Consider the following 7,598-nt stretch of genomic DNA (forward strand, 5'->3'; position numbering starts at 1 on the left):
TCCTCTTCTTTTTGTAAATCATTCAGTAATTATGATTTTGCCACTTGCAACACTGAACGCATATGATTCGCCTTAGTTCCTGATAAAACTACATGACAATTGCACTATATTTCGTAATGTTGCATCATATAGCTTCTAGAACACTCCCTGGCTTAATTTTCTGGAAGTGATGTCTGTTGCAGTTTGCTTTTATTTTAATAGAATTCTTGTTATTCTAAGACAGTGTAATGTTACTAATAACCATAATCTCTCTCTCTCTCTCTCTCTCTCTCTCTCTCTTCTCTCTCTCTCTCTCTCTCTCTCTCTCTCTCATCTTTTAAAGGGAATTTATAAACTTGTAAAGTAATTTATTTTTAAGATGATTGCAGAGAATATCAGCCTCAAAATATTTCATCATATAATGACGTCATCCATTTTGGGAGCGAGTGTCGAGTTAATCAGAAGTTCCCATATGAACATTGAATTCTTGTTATTCGTAAACTTGTAACTTTTGTGACCTGGTCCTCTTCTCTCTCTCTCTCTCTCTCTCTCTCTCTCTCTCTCTCTCTCTCTCTCTCTCTCTCCTGATCGAGAGATTTTTTACTTGTAAAAGTAATATAAAGATTTTGTACTTGGTCACTCTCAGTGTTTGTTGAATTTCTTATAGAATTGCGGTTGTGAATCTGAACAGACATTGTAAAAGTTTATTACGTAATAACACTTATTCTCAAAGTATTTTTGTAACAGGAATGCCAAGTGGTTTGGTGAATTTTGAAGCTGCAGCTTATGAAAAGGTATTGTAAAAAGGTACAGCTTTAGGGCACTTAAAGCACTTAAAATAGGAGGGTTGTCCATAAAAGAAGATTCCCAAAGATTTTTCACAATGAAAAACATGATTATTGGCATTGAATAATATATTTTTGGAAAGCTTAGACTTTTTTCTATTTTTCAACATAATCGCTGTTGAGATCATTGCATTTTTGCATGCGGTGTACCATCTTCTTTAGGCCTGAATTTTAAAACTCTCCCACCGCTCTGCGAAGGTAGCTTAAAACCTCTTCTTTCAGCTCCTCTCCGGTTCTGAAATTCATTATGGACGTCTGTACATCCGTCTTTGAATTTTCTGCACTATTGGCGCACATGTACACTGATACACATTTTCCCCGTAGACTTCACACAGTTAGGAATGAACGTCCACCAGCGCAATGTTTTTTGCTCACAAAAAACGAATCACAGAACGTGATTCACACCTGGCAGGAGAAGTGAGTGGGAGCTCCATCTCTATCGGCTGCCAAGCTAAGGCTGAGCGTCACAGACACAGCTCACGGGGGGCGGTGTGGGGGGAGGGGGGGATATTGGGAGAGCGGGAACCAAGCTACACACCAGTGTCGCCGGATCCTGCGTAACAGCGTTCCTTGTGACTGCAGCTCCTTGAGAACCTTATTATACGGACAGCCCAAGTATAATAGGTACTTGATGAATTTATTTCATTTTCTTCCATTTAAATTTTCTGTGCGAATTGTGTTTAATTCTGTTGAAGTGTTTTTTTTTTTATATATTCTGTGTGTTGACAGTTTCTTAGCTTTTCACATTCGGTGGTAAATTGGACACATTTCCACATTTTGTACTTTTGTATATTTGCATTCACAATATACTTGATTAACTTTCTCAAGTGTTTCTTTGTGATTTAGTGTTTGATGCTTGATTTAATTACACACTTTGCCACTTGTGAAGTAATTTTCATTTACTTGCATTTTCCTTACAAATCTGAAGAATTTCTTAACAGTTTGAATTTTTCTTAATTAATTTCATTTCTTGACCAATTTAAGTTATTGATAAACTAATCTTGATTTAATTTTGTTCAATAAATTAATTCAAGAATTAATTAAAACTTGTGTTGTTTTGAAGTAATAATGAAATTTTCTTAAGATTGTGAATTCCACGCATAAATTTTGAAATTTAAAAATAAAATTTCTGTATTGATATTTTTAAAAACAGTGGTTTATCTTGAACACAATGATAGGAATGAATTTATATGCAGGCCTAGTGATAGATTGTGCTGTTCCTTCAATTTTCTTGAAGCAAGTAAAGACAGGGGAGATAGTTAAAGTCTTTTTTTAGAGTCGTCTTCTTCTTCTTCTTCCCAGCTTTATCCGTATTCGGGATCGCTGATTTTAATGAGTCTCTTCCATCTACCTCTGTTCTGTTTTTAATTAGCTTAAGCCTACATGAATAGTTCACATGTGTTTTGTTGAAATTACACTGATTTTTACATGTTAATAAGCCTTTTAAGGGCCACTGTTGTCTTTACAGTACTCAGTCGTATTTTATCTGTTATGAAAGTACAAGTATCTGGCTGCTGTGAGGGAACTTTGAATTTTATGATGGTAAATGTAGTAACCAGATAATCAGAACACTTCATCAAAGATTTAATTGGTGCCCAGACCTGGGAACAGAACAAAATCACTCCTGTTTATGGTTGATACTGGTGATGTTAGGAATATATTTTGATAGGAAAGTGAACATAAAGTTGAATTTTGCATTGCATTGAACTGTAAGTTGCGTAACTTAGAGAAAATGGCTCTGTTCGAAGTTCAGGAATTTTTACCTGCTCCTTCTATCCTAGATTCATCTGAAACCAATCTGACTAAGGTACAGTGGATTGTTTCAACAGCAGCGTTTGGTGGTAGTGTCTAGAATAACTGATGAAGATGAGTTAGAATTAGCACAAGAATTGTTGAATGTAGCACAGGCTGATCTTATAAATAAGCAAGAGGAAAAGAAAGAAAAACGTGATGGAGAGGTAGAGCTTAGACACATGGAAACAAGAAAGTTTGATTAAGCTTAAAATGCAGGCTGAGAGAAAGACTGCAAGCTGAAAGAGAGAGAATGCAGGAAGAAAGAGGCAGAGAAGGCAGAGAGAAAATAGAAAGAATAGATAGAGAAAAAGAAAAAGCAGTGACACTGTTTAACCCTACCCAAGGTAGTAAAGACCCTGTATTTGATATGGTAAGAGTGCAGAAGTTAATACTTAAGTTTACTGAAGAAGCTCAAGATGAGTTCTTTGATCTTTTTGAAAAGGTGTCTTCAGGTATAACTGGTCATTCTTGTTACAAAGTGTCTTTATTGGTAAAGGGAAAGGTGATTATTTAGCCTTATCAGTTGATCAGTGTAAAGATTACAAGGTACTCAAACACAATAAGCCTCAAGTTTACCTGATGACCCAATAGTATTACAATTTAAGATGCAGATATTTAAGAAAAGATGGCATGGTAAATTTCCTGGATTATGAAGAAAAAATGAGGTGTTTCAAACGATGGTTGGAGGCTGCTAAAGTTAAAACTATCGATGAGTTTGAAGAGTTAGTTGTTCTTAAACAATATCTTAGAGGAATTCCTAAACATATAAGAGCCCTTTTGAGAGAGAGAGAGAGAGAGAGAGAGAGAGAGAGAGAGAGAGAGAGAGAGAGAGAGAGAGAGAGAGAGAGAGAGAGAGAGAGAGAGGTTAAGAAATTTGACAAAGCTCCTTCACTGAGTGAAGACTATAACATGACCAGTAGCAAAAGGTACTATAATGTCAAGTACCAGACTCAACAACGCCCAGGTTTTAGGTCTCGTCCAAATTTCAGGAACAAATTTACTACTGGGAATTCTACAAGTGGCAGTAACTTCAACAATCGAATGTGAAATCCTTATCATCCAGTTTCTCAAGACAGATACAGAAGACTAATGTTGTCTGTTTCAAGAATGGAAGAGAAGGAGTATTGTAGTTCAGAGCGTAATCAGACACAGCAGCAGTCGAAGCCAGGTGGTCAAGTGGGAAAGGGTGACCAAGTGAAACAGATTACGAAGAGCAGTGTGGGGAAGACTGAGACTATAAGGAAGACTGAAACTAAACAAGTGGAGTGTTTAGCAGTCAGTGGAAATGTAACTTCAAGCAGTGAGTGGCTAAGCAGCTTGGAGGCTTTTAAGTCATATATCTGTGAAGGTACTCTGACAACTCGATGAGGGAGTGTGCAGGTATCAGTCAAGGTATTTCATGATACAGGGAATAACCATAGTAAGGTAGTATGTGGGACTCACCCTCAGTTGGACAAGAATCTCACAGGAGATTCAGTTATTCTGAAGGGTACAGGAGGAGAAGAGGTAAATCTTATAGGCCGCTTGCACCTGTCGTGTGAATTGGTGACAGGAGGTATTGATTTTACTGTAAAGGACTCACTGGGTGTAGAAGGTCCACAGGTTCTGTTGGGTAATGAAGTTGGTAGTGTGCTATTTGTTCCTTGATCTATAGTGACAGACAAACCATTGAAGGTTAGTCCTATGGCTGATTTAGAGAATGATTACCCCCACCCATTTCCTAGTTGAGTAGCTACCAGGAGTATGAAGAGGACTACACCTATCAGTGAAGAGACTGAGGATTTACCCACTCAATAAGGAGCAAGTGAAGGATCTTTGAGCTTAGGAGAATTCTTTAAGGAAAGTGATATTCCCAAGAGGAAGAAGAGCACGTTTCTGAAGAGACTCAGAGTAGTCAGAGTGTTCCTGAAGATAGTAGTGAAACTAAAGTAGCCGTTTTGTCTGATAAATGCACCTAGAACATTCTAATGAGTGATGGATCAACTGGCCGGATCGATAGAAGGAGGAGGTGTATACCTTGATGGCATAGAGATTTACTCTACAACATTGGAAGAATATCTGAAGATTCTGAGAAAAGTGTTCAAGAAATTACAGCAAGCAGGACTAATAGGCAACCTAGAACAGATTAAGTTTGGGAAGGCAACCGTTCAGTATCTTCAGTTCTCGATTTTTTAATCATGCTGTGTAAAATTAGTACCCATTTCTGTAATTGCAGATTTTTTACCAGGTTGTGAATCATTGGATTCAGACCAGGGATAATTAATCTTCTGTAGGGAGTAAGTATTATAATATTGGTTTGTAATTTTCCCAGAATTATTATGTTGTTGTCTCATTATAAATATGTATATATTTCATGTCCAAACAATGTATATTTAGAATTCACAAAAGTATAAGTTAAGGTTACTAGAGGGTAACGTATATAAGAAGAGAGATCTCCATTCCGAAGCGGATGTGATAGTTGTCATCACTTAAAGAAGGAAGGCTCGAGTTCTTCGTCTTGTTTTGGGAACGTATAATCACTTAGAGGTAAGAGGCTCGGTCTTTCTTTCCTTTTTTTTTATTTTTAAACATTTGTCATAGGATTTTGCCACGTTAAGAACTGAACGTGTATGATTCGCCTTTGTCCCTGTCTAAACAACATGAAAATTGCATCATGTTTCGTAATGTTGTGCCATATAGCTTCTAGAATATTCCATGACGTTATTTTCAGAAAATGATGCCATTTGTAGCTTGCTTTCGTTTTAATAGAATTCTTATTATTCTGAGATCGTGTAATGCTATTGATTACTAATAACCATAATAACTCTCTCTCTCTCTCTCTCTCTCTCTCTCTCTCTCTCTCTCTCTCTCTCTCTCTCTCTCTCTCTCTCTCTCTCTCCTTTTAAAGGGAATGTATAAATGTATAAACTTGTAAAGTAATTTAATTATAAGTTGATTAAAGAGAATCTCAGCCCCAAAATGTTTCAACTTATAATGACGTCATCCATTTTGGGAGTGAGTATCCAGTTAACCAGAAGTTCCCATATGAACCCATGATTATTGTCATTCTTATACTTGTGACCGTTGCGAGCTGGTCCACTCTCTCTCTCTCTCTCTCTCTCTCTCTCTCTCTCTCTCTCTCTCTCTCTCTCTCTCTAAAGAGATTTTTAACAAGTAGAAGTAAAGTAAATATTTTGCACTTGGTCACTCATAGTGTTTGTTAAATTTCTTATAGAATTGCAGTTGTGGAATCGGAATAAACATTATAAAAGTGTGTTTCACAACAGAAGTTATTCTCAAAATGTTCATGTAACAGGCCTCCCAGTGGTCCAGTGGCCGAATGGAATTTTTTATGAATCCTCCTTTCAAGAGATAATTGTTATCATAAAACAAATGGGTGCAAGAGGTGCACCCTTGGGCAAAATTTTTAATTGCCATAATTGAAAATTGCCGCCATTGCATGTCAGGAAATATTATTTTTCAGCCATATCTTAATTTCTACTTAACTTAGAAGTTTGTTTTTCTTTAGAGAAGTGTAAAAGGTATGCTATCAGATGTTATGATGGGCTTTTCAGGGAAATATCATTAGCCCTTTGTTTCCTAGCATCGAGATATCTCCACCCACAGTAATAGTATTAAAGTCGCGAAGGTCGACATGTTTCCACCACTGTGAAAAAATGGTTACCCTGCTAATTATGAATTCATTTCCTTTCCTTTACACGGTGGGGAAATCACAAGGCAATATTTCATACCATCTGGGGGTGGAATAACTAAACGTGAATGTCAACAAAAACATTTGGTTTCTCAGCTGGTCCACTGCCTACGCATCATGTGTCATTATTATTCAATATTTACATACTCTAGAACAAAATATTGATGACGTTGCGATGTTGCCTGAGTTATCTGCATTCTATGGCAAAGCTACCTGATCCAGTGTAGGAGTTCTTAAAAGGCAATCATGCTATGTATCATCAAACTGGTGTGTGGAATGGAATTTGTACAGATCAATACATAGGGTCAACTTTCATGCAATATGGCCATAGTTCTGGGAGTATAATTGGTATAACTCTCAAACCACCTTCACTGAAAAGATGGGCATATGGCCTCCATGCATGTGCACAGCTGAAGAAATATTATTTGATATAGATATGCAGCATACAGTTATGGCACACAAGGAGGACGGTACATCAAGGGTCCAGAATGATAGCACAGATAGATAGACAGAAGATCCAGAATAAGCTGGTCACCTGCATTGATCCCCTGAACCAACCAGTCACCCACAAGGCAGCCTGGTCAACATTGTCACTAGAAGGATATCACCTGCATCTGTTAATGTTGATAATCCTGTTCAACTGGGAGAAGAGTTGATGAGAAGTTATGAAGAAGGGTGGCCTGAAAGTTTTCACAAGCAACTCAAAAGCCAGTGGTAATCATGTCTGTATCTAGGAAGAAAGTCAGTGTTGGAGATCATAAATCTGTTCCTTCAAAAGCAATGGTTCTAGATGGATGAGTTATTCTGTATATAGTCCACTAGCCTTTCCATAGACTTGTTCAGGACTATATAAAAAATATTGTAGAGAACCTATCTTCACACCTTAATATTTTGATACTTTTTTAATCTTCGTCAGATACTATGCTTACAGCATCAAAGAAACCACTCAGACATCACGAGCTAGAAACAATGCCTGCCGACAACATAAGTTAACCATGGTAACATCACCTCCATCTCAAAAGCTTTGTCAAACGTAATCATGGTGTCTCAGAAGACTCAAGGTTAGTTTATGATGAACGTAATTATGGTGTATCGGAAGGAACATGGAAGAGGAAATTAACAACCAGATTCAGTTTTGGTTGCAACAACTGGAGGAAGGTGTCTTGTGTCTTATGTGATAGGAATGTCCCTATGAGATTAAAGGGCAGCGCGCACAAGGCAGTGGTCAGACCAGCAATGACATATGGATTGGAAGCAGCACCACTAAAGAGAACAGCGGGCAGAAAGTT

This window comes from Macrobrachium nipponense, chromosome 19, assembly GCF_015104395.2.
Source record: "Macrobrachium nipponense isolate FS-2020 chromosome 19, ASM1510439v2, whole genome shotgun sequence".
Classification (NCBI taxonomy): Eukaryota; Metazoa; Arthropoda; class Malacostraca; order Decapoda; family Palaemonidae; genus Macrobrachium; species Macrobrachium nipponense.